At 39.3% G+C, this 14,562-nt stretch overlaps 1 protein-coding gene across 1 annotated transcript in view; it reads right to left on the bottom strand.

Annotated features, from left to right (window-relative positions):
• Positions 1-14,562, bottom strand: part of jarid2b (jumonji and AT-rich interaction domain containing 2b) — a 114,709-nt gene that overhangs the window by 97,164 nt on the left and 2,983 nt on the right. The window lies entirely within an intron of this gene.

The raw sequence follows: 14,562 nt of genomic DNA, 5'->3' as shown, positions 1-14,562 counted from the left end.
TACTTTCCAACCCATTAATAAAATCTGTCCAGGGAATTGATTTCTTGTCCTTACCAATGACGCCTGCAAACTGATAGCGTTTAATGTCCATGATGTTAACCATGGTAGTTTCCATCCTAACAGGTACAGCTGATACTAACTGGACATTGGCGGTTAGAACGCCAGCGTGATTGAAGCTCTCACGTTACAGGATGTCTCTACACAGTCATGCATGGTTGACCTGGCAGTTAAGCCGCCCCACCTGCCAATGCAGATACCACCGCTTCGAACCACCAGATTGCCTCACAACAGTGAAGAAAAGCAGGATTGGTTTGCACACATTCTCTCTAATTTTAGCATTACATCTTCCTTTGTTGGAGAAGTCATGGGAAAACACCAAGAATTAGTGCAATCTGTCCAATCTTTCCCTGACAGACGAAAAACAAGCAGGTCTTGAAAGTCTGCCAGTCATCTCCCAGAAGAACCCGTCAAGTAAAAACCTCAAAACCTCCACACTGTTTTTTCTTCTGCTATAGGCCTCAATTTAGCCATTAGTAAAAATACACTGAAGGACGACTTTATGACTTTTCTTCAAAATAGAGCTTCAGTGTGTCATCCTGACTGTAATAATTTGGTCTCCCGCCAAAAGAACAGCATATGAGCCCAGTATATGAGCGGGAATACGCTCAAATTCACAAACCATAGTCAAACTTCAAATCTGTGGGAAATGTTCAAAAGAATAATCAGCAGGTATATATTATTGCTCATACTTGGGGTTGGAGACTTCTATGCCTCAAACTTTAGTGCATAACTCATTTTGCACCATTAGTGGCTCAGACATGAATGTTACCTCAAGTTGTGCTACTTGAGACAAGATGATATTTCGCCTGATGGAATAACTCAAATCCCATGACTTAAAGGACCTGCATTACCTAAAATGAAAATGCTCTGATTATCCACTCACCTTGATGTCATCGCAAACCTGTATGACTTTCTTCTGTGAAAGAAAAAAATAATAATTTAAACTGCATTGGACCCAATTGGCATACAGGTTTGAAACGACAAGAAAGTGAGCAAGTGATGACAAAATATGCTTTTTTGAGTTAACATTAAATTGAAGGAGGGACCCAAGCAAGAGAAACAGAGTGAACAAAAATAAAAGACAGAAAGTCAAGAACAAAAACTAACCAGTGTATGGGAAACACGTACTCCTCTACACACACGTCCCTCTCTGCCTCCATTTCCCGTAATGCAATATTGTGCCCGGTCAGGCCATAATGTGGCTAGCAAACAAGACAGTGTTGATTGGAGGGCTCCATCTAAACTGCTTTTCTCCTGCACGGTAAACACCCACAAAAAGGTCAACCAGTTCAAAGGCAGCAGCCCACCACTTTTCCAGGAACTGATAACGTGAATGCTCAGCACAAATTTGATTTGCGCTTTTCAGGCACTTCGTCAAGCATGAAAGATTGAGCCATTGTGACCATTGTGTCACCACAGTGCCTGGTTGATTTACGGTCTTTTCCCTGTGAGAGGGGTTGACGGTTTGCACACTGCACACGTTACACATCATCAAGGGGCCAGCTCGCGAAAAGAGACGCAGACGCTGCAAACGTGAGCCAACTGCGGTGCTCATACTGAAAACAGGCAGAGAAAGATGACCAGTCGCGCAGAGACAACATTATTACGTTACATCATATTACAGTGCATTAGCTGAAGGAAGAGGACAATCTGGCAGGATAATACACAGCCAGAAAGAGTTAGTCTGAAAACTGATCCCAGGTTTGGAAGGGGTGCTCCTCTGCAGGATTTCAGCGCCACTGCTCTGTGGCTGACAAACCACTAGCGATTAGCTGGCCTGCTATTAGTTGACCACCTTTTATTTTAAGGATTGTAAAAAGCATCTGTACAATAAAAATCAACCACAGACAGGCAGGGTTTTTTTTTTTTTTTTTTTTTTTATTTATTTGCATGTTTCTTAAAATAGAAAAAAAAAAAATTTGCATTTTATAAAAAGACCTTAAGTCATGCTTTGCTATTTTCGCACGTCGACCAGTTAGCTTGCTAACCTAAGCCAAACAAAGAGAAATTATTTTACTTCACAATCTATAGCTATGATTTTATACTACAATTTAAAAGACATCCCTGCTGAAGAAGAAAAACAGCTAAAACCAGCCTAAGCTGGTTTTAACTGGTTTGTCCGATTTATAGGACACCCCTGCTGACAAAACAGCTAAAACCAGCCTAAGATGGTTTGCTGGTCTTAACTGGTTTAATCTGGTTTTATTATGCTTGGCTAAGGTGCCCAAAAATCCTAAAGATCTGCCAACAAACCAGCTAATCGTAAACTGATTTTTTCAGCAGGGATTAAGTAATGTAATAACATAATTCAGGCCACATACATCAAAAAGTGATTTTGCATTTCTAAAAAGGCACTGAACATAGTACCCTTAAAATTATTTCAGCCAGTGGAGTAGCTTTGGGGTCCTAGACGGACTTGATTCAATGGTCAGACCGAATGGTTCCTGACAAAAGCTCTAAAATCTGATAGCCAACATATGCAAGATACTTAGTGGAGAAAGTTTTATTTTGCTGCTTCTTCTTCGTAACAATAATAATAATGTTATTATTATTACTATTAGTAGTAGTAGTAGTAGTAGTAAATGCATTCTGTCCCCTTTTATTGTCATTACTATAGGAAAGCAATAAGCCATTCTAGGCCATCATTACAATGATTTTACCACAGTTAAATACCATGTGTGCCTAAAAATACCCTGGTAACATCACTGTTAATGCACAGCCCCTCGTGGTTAATTGCTTTAATAAGCATTACAAAACATGTACAATCAGGATTGTGAGTCAGTGCAGCAGAGTTGGATTTATTAGTGCAGTCTGTCAAAGAATAATAAGGTCAGATATGGGAGTTCAACGGGTGTTCACTTTCTCAATCTTTCTTCGCAAGACGGAGGGGAGGTGACAGATTGGCGGCAGCTTGAGGTTCGAGGGGTTAACGGGGGCTCAGAAGGCAGGCAGAGAGTAAGGCGAACTGACAGTGAGATAAGATTACCAGTTACGCCAGTGCTGAAGGATGCAACCACAGCAGAAAGTGACAGTTGACAAGAGCAGAGCGGCCGGGTGACCACAGACAGGCACTGCGCAAGACCTGCTGTCTCTCCACCGCACCGAAATAGAAATAGAGTAGCATGCAAAAAATAAGAGCTCTCTTTGACTGCATTCATCCATCTCAATTTTTCCTCTTTTCATACCACTTCATGTACTACAAGTACGGCGCACCAATGAAAAACAGCAGATTAGTAGCTGACATTAAAGGTGCCATAGAATGGAAAATTGTATTTACCTTGGCATAGTTGAATAATAACAGTTCTGTACATGGAAATGACATACCGTGAGCCTCAAACACCACTATTTCCTCGTTCTTATGTAAATCTCGCGAATGCAAAAGACCACTGAATAATAGGCGAATCAGAACATAACACCGACTGTGACGTTACAGTCGGGATCACTAATAGTTACGCCCCCAACATTTGCATATACCCGCCCATGTTCTAGACCAGCCGCCAGCCGAACCATCAGAAGTTCTGCAGGTATTGTGAAGAAACAAGCAAGGACAACAGCGAAAATGGCAGATCATGGAAATAAATGTTATGTTCCAGGCTGTGCAGGGGATGTGAAGTGCAGGGAATGGGTTGGTGTCTGTATTCAGAAAGGCACGGAAAGCAAATAACGCGTTCTAATAAAATAACGCGAGCTGCTAAAGGGACATGGTTAGCTGCTAGCGGTAGCCTGTTACATTGCAGTATATAAGATTTCACTTACCACATAAACAGAGTAAGGAGAGATGACTGAGGATGATGGCGAATGATTTACAGATCCTGAGCACCACTGACAAGCAGTGAACAGCTATAAAAGTGAAAGCAGTTTCAATGCCCAGCATATTAATAGCGGCTCCCTGATGCCTGCATTTTATTTGCAGTATAATTACCCAACGATATAACTGCGCGAGAAAGTATTGAAATATATATTTTCCCAGTTTCCTTCCTGTGAGCTACTGAAATGAGCCGCACTGTGAAACAGCCAATCAGAGCAGAGCTCAACATTATTATTCATGACCCTTCCAAATAAGTTAATAACAGACCATTTCATTCTAGGGAGAAGTTCAGGGTTGTAAATGGACATGTAAAACCGTTTCTGGAGAATGTTTGCCCTTACCTAAGCCACATACCTTCTATGTAGATATCAGAGAACAATTCAAAATATTGTATCAATACATTCTATGGCACCTTTAAATAAAGATTGTCAAAAAAATTGCATTATAGTGAATACATTTTTAAATGAAAAAAATAAATAAATAATAATATTATATATATATATATATATATATATATATATATATATATATATATATATATATATGTAATTCATATTATTTTTTAATGTACATTTGTGCACATTTGGTCTCAATTAATGCACTACTGTTCAAAAGTTTGGAGTAGGTAAGATTTTTTATGTTTTTGAAAGAACTGTTTTTACCAGCATACCAAGTATTTGATCAAAAATATAGTAAACAGAAATACTCTAAATATTATTACATATTATTCCTGTAATAGCATTTTCCAATATTCAGTGTCACAGAAAACAATATAATATATGCTGGTTTTCAAGAAACATTTATTTTAATTATTTACGATAAAACAATTGCTGCTTAATATTTTTGTTGAAACTTTTAAATAAATCTCAAATAATAAAGTTCCAAATAAGTGAATAAAGTTCCAAAGAACAACATTTATTTGAAAACAGAAATATGTTGCTACATGATAAATGTCACTGCCACTTTGATCAATGTATTGTATCCTTGCTGAACAAAAGTATTAACATTAATAGTTTTACATAAACAAACCTCAAACTTTTCACACTACAGCAAACATGTGGAGTCAAATGGCCAGATGTCATTTAAAAACACACAAAACAATAAAAAGACATGAGATGAATACAAAGAGAGGACTAGAAAAGGAGTAAAATAGCTATAATAAATCATTTGAAATGGTGACTGGTGACTGTGAGCCTGTTTTGAACATGTATGTGCCATTAAGGCCAGTAAAATTAATGGAAAAGCGTGAAACAATATTCTACACATTAGCCATTAATTATCACACCGCGGAGCAAAAAATCCATACAGGTCTGAGAGGAAAATAGATCATAATGTGCAAGCCTCCCATTTAACACACACACACACACGTTACAGCCAAACAAAGCATCCGCTGTTTTCCTCCTACCAAACCAGCTTTTTTTAGGCCCGATTAGACTGTGTGGGCCTCAGACAGGCAGCCAGGTGTTAGAAGCTCGCTCAGGGCATTTTTCGGATCAAACTAAACCCATTCTCACAAGCAGGTCACTGCCCAAATCGCAGCAATTAAGAAATGATTTTCACCTCATGGATTGCTGTTACTTTCTCACAGATGATTCCCTTCCCAGCCTGTCAGCAGGGAGGCACTGGAAAGGGCAGCAAACGCAAGAAAACGGGAAAAAATAAGAACAATAAAGGATTTAAAAGTAAAAAAAAAAATAATGGTGAGCAGGAAAGTAGGCTAGTAGAGCAATCAGGGTATGTAAAAAATGATTACGTGCGATATGAAAGAAAGATTCCGACAGGTGGGAGGGAAAAAAAGCACTAAATAAATTCAAAGTTCTCTTGCATTCTGTGAATATGATTCATGGTGTGGAGGGGGAGATTTCACATTATTTGGTTTTCAGTCAAATGCAAAAACAAAACGATGAAAACTGAGCATTTACATGCTTCATTTCAATTATAACACAAATAGCTACTGACTTGAAATCTTCAAAGGTAAAAACGTGGTGATTTCCCACATCTGTGCATGAATGAGGCGGCATAAAAACAGAAGTCGCTCTTTTTCTCCTCGCCTGTCACTGAGACTTTCCACAGGAAGAAGCCAGCGGAGAATCTCTGGCCCTCAACAGACACTAAATACGAGATTATGACTAATTTGATGCTTCAGCGAAATATTCGCAAGAAATTGTGACACCATCCATTCCAGCTAAATTACAGCAGTTGAAATAAACGGCCGATTAAATCTGTAAATTCTACCTTGTGTGTGCACATTAAAACACGCTTACTGGAAATATGATGCTGTCACTCAATATTGCTGCATTTACCGTGTCAGGAGTGGCATTCTTTTATATGTGTTTGCTCATAAATCTGTCAGCGCATCTGCGAGCCAACTTCACCTCGGCTCCTGCCAGTCCGTCTGAATTTAATTATCTTAAGATTTTTAATGGGGTTAACTTTCCTACAGGTAATGTTTCGAGTTGAGTTTCATATAATACAACCAGTTTGACATTTTGGCACTATATGCACAGTAATTTTTTTATAACCTTAAAAGACATTTTAAACAACTACCTTATTAACTATTAGGCAAAAATTAGGAGTTTACTGAGGCAAAAGTCGTAGTTAACGTAGTTAGTTATATGATCTTAAAATAAAGTGTGACCAACAAAGCTACTCTATTCCTAGTTGCCAAATATATACCTTAAATATACCAAGTCGCATTGGATAAAAGCTTCTTATTAACACATACAAGCAAATTATATGTTCATTACAAAAGTGAACGCAAATAAAATGTTCAATGTAATAAAGCGTTTTATTTTACATGTACTTTTTGTTTTGATTTTCTTTGTGAGAAGGTTCATTGAAAGTAGTGCTGTCGAACAATTAAATCGCATCCAAAAAAAAAGTTTGTTTACATGTGTGTACTGTGTTTATTTATTATGTATATATAAATACACGCACATACAGTATATATTTTGAAAATATTTACACATATATTATTATATTTTAATATAGAAACATAACATTTTATGTTTAAATATATACACACATGCATGTGTTTGAATTTATGTGTACATAATAAATATACACAGCACACATACATATATTATGTAAACAAAAACTTTTATTTTGGATGCGATTAATGGTGATTAATTGTTTGACACATTTGTTTGACTATTTGAAAGTCAATGGGGTCCAATGTTGCTTTAGACCACAAATGAACCAACAAAAAAAGTTTGCAACCCACTTTCCTTTTGTGTTTGACAGAAGAACAAAAGTCATACATGTTGGGAATGACATGAGGGTGAGTAAATAATCAGAATTTTCATATTTGGGTGAATTATTCCTTGGCATTTTGGGCCCCCTCAACTCCTGTTATTTGTATCCTGATTGAAGTTGCTATAGAAGCAACTACGGCCTTCAAACTCAAAGTTGCAGAGACTGACAAGTGCATGCAAATCCATTGAGAGCAATGCTGATTCAAGTGGCGCTCTCAGAGACCAGCAGAGCGGCCGAGAGATGATAAAAATGGGAAGGCAGGAAGACCAAAGGCGCTTGCAGCTCACGTCTGCCAGCAGACAAACAACAACAGACGCTGCCATTAACCACGAGTCTGGACTAAAGCATCACTTATCAGCAGCAGAATCAATATGAGCCCAGGCTCACTGTTGAGTACCTGCATAAAAACAGACGGCATTACGCACTAGCATTTTGCGCTAACACGCACGTGTGCATTTGTGTGCGAATGGACTTCATTAAAACAAACCTCAGTTGGTCTGGTCAGTATAGCTCCTGGGCTTTTCTAGCAATAAGCGTTTAGCTTCGTTCACATGTTGCAAAAAAAAAAAAAAAAAAAAACACTTGCGGATTTGTTGAGAATATCTGATTCATGAGTGAGCAGTTAAGAAGCTTGTTCTGTCTCCCCCGGAGCAGCCAGAGCTCATTATGAGCTCTCAGCGTCCGCCAAGCACCACTATTTTCAGACACTCAAGTGGTGAAAAAAAAAACGGGGTGGTTACTATGGAAACATAGAGGCTAGGCCCCTCTGATGGCATAGTGCATGTGTGATCAATGATATTTTTTTTCCCAAGACACTGTTTTTTAGTCACTATGGAGATGTTAAATTATACTTTCAATTGTATTTACTTCTAAAGTGATTATTTGTTCCGTGCTAATTAATTTGAAACTTCTGTCTTGAATTAGCAGCAAGTAGCTCATTTAGAAAAGCTCATTTCCAACCTGACAATAAATGTGAGAATTGGGAAAGTTGCTTGTAAATGCTATAATGTTGCATACACCCGCATGCCAAGAGGACTGGAACCGATGACTTTGATGAGCTTATTGTGGTGTAAAAAGTGATTTAAATTCAGATCACTTTACAGAGCTAACAGCACCATTAGTCACCACGGTTGAAACTCTATCTGGAACCGGATTTAACGATATTATCTGGATCCTGTCAGATTTGTCCTTGACTGTCAAAAGGTTTTGTGGGTTAAACAAGAGACTGTCATTTAATCCATGGACAGGTTTGCCTTTCAGCGACTAAAACCAAGTTAGACACCGGAGATCCTTGCCATGAGGGTCAACTTATGTTAAAGGACAATGTAGGCGCTACCACGCATAGAGAAATAAAACCGGAAAATGGTGATTATGTGTTTCTTTGAAACATTCACCACTACGTTCATTCAAAAGGAACATGCAATTGTGCTTTTCCAAAAATTTGTAGTAGTGTCTAACAAAGTGGGATATAGTCTTTTTCCACAGACCCATTATATGGAAAAAAAAAAATCAAAGTACCACACGAATAGCAAATTAGGATTCATGCATTTTTCAAATGCCATCTTGAAAAAAGAAAAATTTAAAGAGTTTACAAATGCTAAATTGTTTCCTATATTGGTACTTTGTCAGAGAAAAAAAAGTGCACCTTGTAGGGACAATTCTATACCATCTATGTCTCTAAAATGTGCATTTTAGTATTTTAGAGTAGCTATTTGTACCCTTAAGGTACTACTATTAACCTTTTGTACAACCTAAAAAACTTTTTGCACATTTTGTCTGAGAGAGTAAGGTTAAATATTTTTGAATCCTAAAACAGGCAAAATTGGACTTTAGCAAAAATGGATTGGTGTCTACATAAAGAGATCAAAGTTTATTTGCAATTATGAAGTATTTGTTTACAATTAAAAAGAATGCAACAATATAAAATAGCAAAAGGACATTTTTGATAGTCACACCCACAGTTTCTCAATTTATGTTTCACATAAAAGCATATTTCCATGGAAATGTTGTGTGACTAGCATTCATCAGTACTGGCACTTAGTGTAAACAAGATGCTATTTATTGCTATTTACAATTGGGTACAAACATTATCTACACTATTTAGTCAGTGTAAATAGCATCTATCTTCTATTACACTTAGTGTAAATAATTGCCGTCCAATATAAAACCCATCACAGCACCCATATCTTCAAACATAACCTGTCCAAAAAGAGTACAAGTCTTTCCAAACTTCAATCACAATCCGTTTTCTGTAATTTTCTGTAATTTTCTGTGATCTGTAGCTTTAGCGAGCCATATATAGCCCAGTCACACTGATGTGAAGATGAAGAGGATGAATTCACAAAAGTAAAGCATTGGCTGCAGGAGAGCATTTCCAAAGTTTCCTTTGCCACTATTGAAAAACCAACCACCAGGCTGAACATTAAGCAGCATCAAGCACGGCGGTCTGGCAATCCAGACAGGCCACACAACAAATGATGAATGCTGTATACAAAGCCGAATGCACACAGTGTAAATAGTTCAGCAGTGGGTTCCACTGTACTGGTGTCTTCACAACAATACAAGAAGATACTCAGCCAAACAACACCTCAAATGTACAGATCTGATAGCCCTAGGTCTAAAATAGTAGCACTGTGCAGGATAAAGCACACTTTCTGTCACGGGAAGTCAAACACTACACAACTGAATGTCTTGCTAGGGCTCTCGACACTAAACAAAATGACTAACCCCGGTGTCAGGCCTATGAGAGGCCCCACTGGCCTCTCCTCAAGCAGCTGAACTTGCACAAAAGCAGCCACATGGCTCCCAGTGGCACGCATCTCGCCGGCTAATGAGAGATGCAGCACTGAATTACAAATGTTCTGGCAGGAGGGTTAGCGTACCCAAAGACACTTCCATTACATCGCTCTGAGGGGGAGATCTTCCATCTAAAAGTGCTCTCACTCGCTTTCGCTTAAACACACACACACACACACACATACGAAAACCACAGAGGCTGATTTTTAAAAGCCTGAAATGATTACGGTATAAGCCACTTCCTCATTACAGTAAATGTTTTCAATATGGCTGCTTTCACGATGCACTGTCAATTCCAGTCTGCACCTGATCAGCGCATTCAGAGCATATCGGATAATATACTGCAATTCCAAAGACTAATGGCGCAATGATTCATACAAGCAGACAGAGGAAAAGACAAAAACACCTCCAGAGAAAAGAACGGTCTGTCAGCGTCATGGAGGGGAACACAGTTGTGAAAGGGAAGTACCGCTGCCAAGGGTTCTGCTTGTTGCTGCCACGTCTTGGCCAAATGTCAGCATTCACGACAACATCAGTGAGGTTACCCTGCCTTGAGCCAAGTGCAAGCAAGACAAAACACAAAGGAACCGAGAAAGCGTGTCTGGAAAAACAACTTCAAAGGGGAACAAATCATTGTACGTCTTTGATGAACCAATTCTGGCATTACCCAGGTATTAGGATTTAATACAAATGATCAATACTACAGAATACTGGTCCACTGAACCTGAGGAACTCACTATTAAAACTTCCTCTATGGCAAGATAAGGAGTTTTTCCATTTCAACACTTCTGGTGTACCTTTGGTCAAATGGAAAAATGGTGGCTACATTTGTAGAGTAAACCCAGTTTAACTTCTGCTCTTTAGAAATATCTAGTTCTACCCCCTTGAGGTCCAGATCTAGACCAAGACCTAACCCTGAAATCTAGACACGGTCCAAATTTAGTGGTTTATTGCAGCAGTAAAGCGACACTTTGTACAGCATCACAGACAACCGTAATTTGTACAACAAATTTTCTATTATAGTGAAAACAGCCACTTTAGTAGATTCTAGCAAATGTTCTGAAATCGTGCTGACCTGTGGTGAAGGTCATTATTACCTTTATGGCGTGGTCACATGTGCCATTGTACAGCAGATTTTTGTCAAACTATAGTCATTTCAATAGGAAACCAAGTGTCTAAGATTTCCCCATGCAGATTTCGCAATGGCTTCAATTTGGAAACAGATTCACCACGTTGACTAGCAAAAAGCTGTTTGACAGTGAATTCTGTATGAAGCAAAGCTCACACATCGCTACACTATTGACAATAGTTTGTCAAAATCTCACTATTGTGACTGCACTTTCAGTAGCACCAGACATACACAACGAGATTTTGCCATTGTAGGAGCTTGCAAATGTTTCTTTTCCCATTGGGAGAAGTTGTTGATGCTCTCATGGTCAGGGCTCACATCGTGTAAGAGAAATCACGAGCCGAGCACCTTACAAGCACGACCTCCCGATATTTCTTAAACATGTTTAAAAAAATTCAGGAAGCTGGCCTGATTTTGACAAGTGTGTAGGCTTCTCCTCTATTGCCAAATCATACACAACCACGTCGCATAGGCTAGATCTATGTATATTATTAACTCTACTACTAGGCAACCCCTATATCGTTATACACACTCTCGTTTTTGTTGAAATGAATGAGTGTGCTATTTTTTGCTGTACACCAAATCATTTGCTCGCTCATCTTTTTTCTATCCAAAGCTATAGCATCAACATTGAAACCTCCATGTTTCTGTGTTTAGTGCAAAAGCTCATGCAAGTGCCACTTGCTCGCCGTACATTTATGCCGTTTAACAACTGACTTGACATGATCCTCACTGATTTGCAACACGTACAATGGCTCACAATCTCCCAAGTGTCCGAACTTGCACAGTGTGTGCCCGCCTTAACCTGGAAACTGACAGCGGCCTTGTATGAGACCTTAAGCCAAGACCCAAAAGTAGACCAACACTTCACATTTTTGACCCAAAACAATACATCAAGTCAGGAGACATAGACCAAAGCCACGTTTATGCAGCCGTTAAGAGTTCTGCTCATACAGTCTTCCATCAACGTCTAAGCCTCTCCAGTGCATGATTTACACCATCCACCACAACTCGCTCACCACACTGAAGGAGAAAGACTCCATCTAATACTTTGCCCTCTTATCTCATCATAATACAAAGTACAGGACAGAGGAATGAAAGGCAGGGAGGGAGAACATTCTTTTTGAGCGCAACACTTAAGCCGTACCACTTATCAAAGTACTGCTGCACCTGTTTTTATGTCAGCAGAGCAAATTCTTCGCATTACGTGGGCACATCCGCATACGTAACCGCCCGTGCATGTTTGCTGATGTGGGTGTGCGTCCTGTGCAAGCAGACACACATTGACCAAGGAGCTCGGGACTTGTGAAGGCTGGATCACATATGATCGTAAAGGTCGATAAGCAAAAGGTCACATTGCATAATGCACCAAGCCGGTGACGCAACAGCCATAAAGGAGAAAGGCAACACTTATCTGTTACTGCACCAGGCCAGATTCTCGTAACGATGTCGTGAGGTGAAGCATCGTATCAGAGGACTATGGCAAGAAAATTTCCTTGTGAAAATTTAAAAGAATAACTATAGAATTAATAAACAGCCACTCATGCCAGCTTTACCTAAGTGACCTGGCATTTTAGAGCCACAGATTTGCACAGTCGTTGCTGAAATGCAGTTTTGTAAAACATTTTTTAAATGTCCTGTCAACAATGTGAACAAAATGCAACCCTAAAGAACTGCATACACACATTTACACAAATGGATGCGCATTAATGTGCATTACAATTACGAATTAACGAACATTAAAAATAGGTAGGAGTTTGTTTATTCATTCTCCTAGTATCAATCGAATATGCTATTGCTTTCCTCTGACGTTTCTGATTATATCCTTTGCAACTAACTTGTTTAATTAAATTACTTGTCTTGTGTGCTTATATCTATCAGAAATAAAAAGGCATGTTTTCATCATAGCAGCATTTATATTATTCTGTTTCTATGATGACATCAGCCAATTCCACATTATAGTGCTTCATACAATTCAGATTGCATGACAGCAATAAACAGGAAAATAACAGAATCAATTACGTAAACTCTATATTCAGATTCTGTAAAAAATTAATCTAATCAACAGAACATTTTAGAATATTAAGAGAGTGTTATATCTAGAACAGACTAGTTTGTGACCCTTTACTAACAAACTCACAAAATTAACTCAGCCCTTTTATAACAGCTAGCCTCCTGAGGTATGATCCATGAATTTTAGCCATGTCACATCCTTGGAAAATTCAGGGGGGGGGGGGAGAAGAAAACCCATTTGCATTAAAACACAGGGTTAAATGAAGCGCAGTGGCGCTAGCGGCAGGCGCTCAAACACAAACATACAATCTCTCACACGCACACACGCAGGGCCTCGCTGCCTTCTCACAAATGGACGAGGTGCCTGCATTTACATTGTAAAGCTGGAGGACTCAGAGCGGGGGAAGGGGTCAGAGGGAGGGCTCGGTGAGCCTTGGCCCTGCGCTCTATTTTTGTTTCCAGCTTTTTTGTGCACCACACACTGCAGTGGATTTTTCAACTTGGCCCTCATCAGTTGTACGCCTGATGAAACAAACACTGACAGCTTCTTTACATTTGTAAAGGCCCCTACAGCAGCTGTGCCTATCTCACCACACGTCTATGAATCAGGGCCTGACCCCAGCTGGGCCTGCAGAGAGAGAGAGAGAGGGATAGGGAGAACGAGAGAGGAAGAATAGCCATGGGTAACCCCCCGTTCCCCCCGCACCATGTGCCATGTTCACTTCAACAGAACAAGAACACAAACGCAAGCTCCGGCTGCATTCATTAGCCAAAGTCCAAAATCAAAACCGCCATAACTCTTCACTCTAAAAACAGCACTCAAAAATAATTATACAGAGAAGTTGCTTCAGAGAGTGTCAGGTTGAGAGAAGCCATTAAAGGAGCTTGTCTGAAAGCAGAAGTGCCTACTTGCCCCCCTTCTGCTTTTCACACACGTCTATCAATCAGGGACGGTCTAATTGCATTTCCTTGTTTGCTCTTATTAACATCTATTATCATATTTTTTTTCTCCCTCTCTCGTTTTCCACTAAATGAATTTTAATAATATTCACAGCACATGTGAAGGAAAATGGGGTAATAAAAAAAAAAAAAAAAAAATCCCTTGCACTCATGTTCCAGGGGATATGGTTAAGCCAAGCATGTATAATTGTCTTACGCTAATTAAGGGGAGGCTGAATCCAAGGGGCCAAGAGTTGTGCAGGCCCCGGGGACAGATCCTTCAGGTTGTTTTTGTTGTTTGCCTGACCAGATTTTAGCACAGCTGCCAGCTCTGCACAGATGTGACACGAACAGCCATGTTCTGAATGGTGCAGGTCCGTTCCACACACCCTACACAGAGGATCATGACCCTAACCGTACTAACATGTGGTCAGTAAGAGACGGAGCAGATCCCTATCAGACATGTAACCAAACACAGATCAAATGAACACTAAATAGGTTATTCTATTAACTGACCACATTTAAAAATGGAGAAATAGACCTAAACACATATACAGTCTTC

The sequence above is a fragment of the Onychostoma macrolepis genome, chromosome 19, assembly GCF_012432095.1.
Source record: "Onychostoma macrolepis isolate SWU-2019 chromosome 19, ASM1243209v1, whole genome shotgun sequence".
NCBI lineage: Eukaryota > Metazoa > Chordata > Actinopteri > Cypriniformes > Cyprinidae > Onychostoma > Onychostoma macrolepis.
Note: the sequence above shows the minus strand (reverse complement) of the source record. Positions and strands in the feature narration are given on the sequence as shown.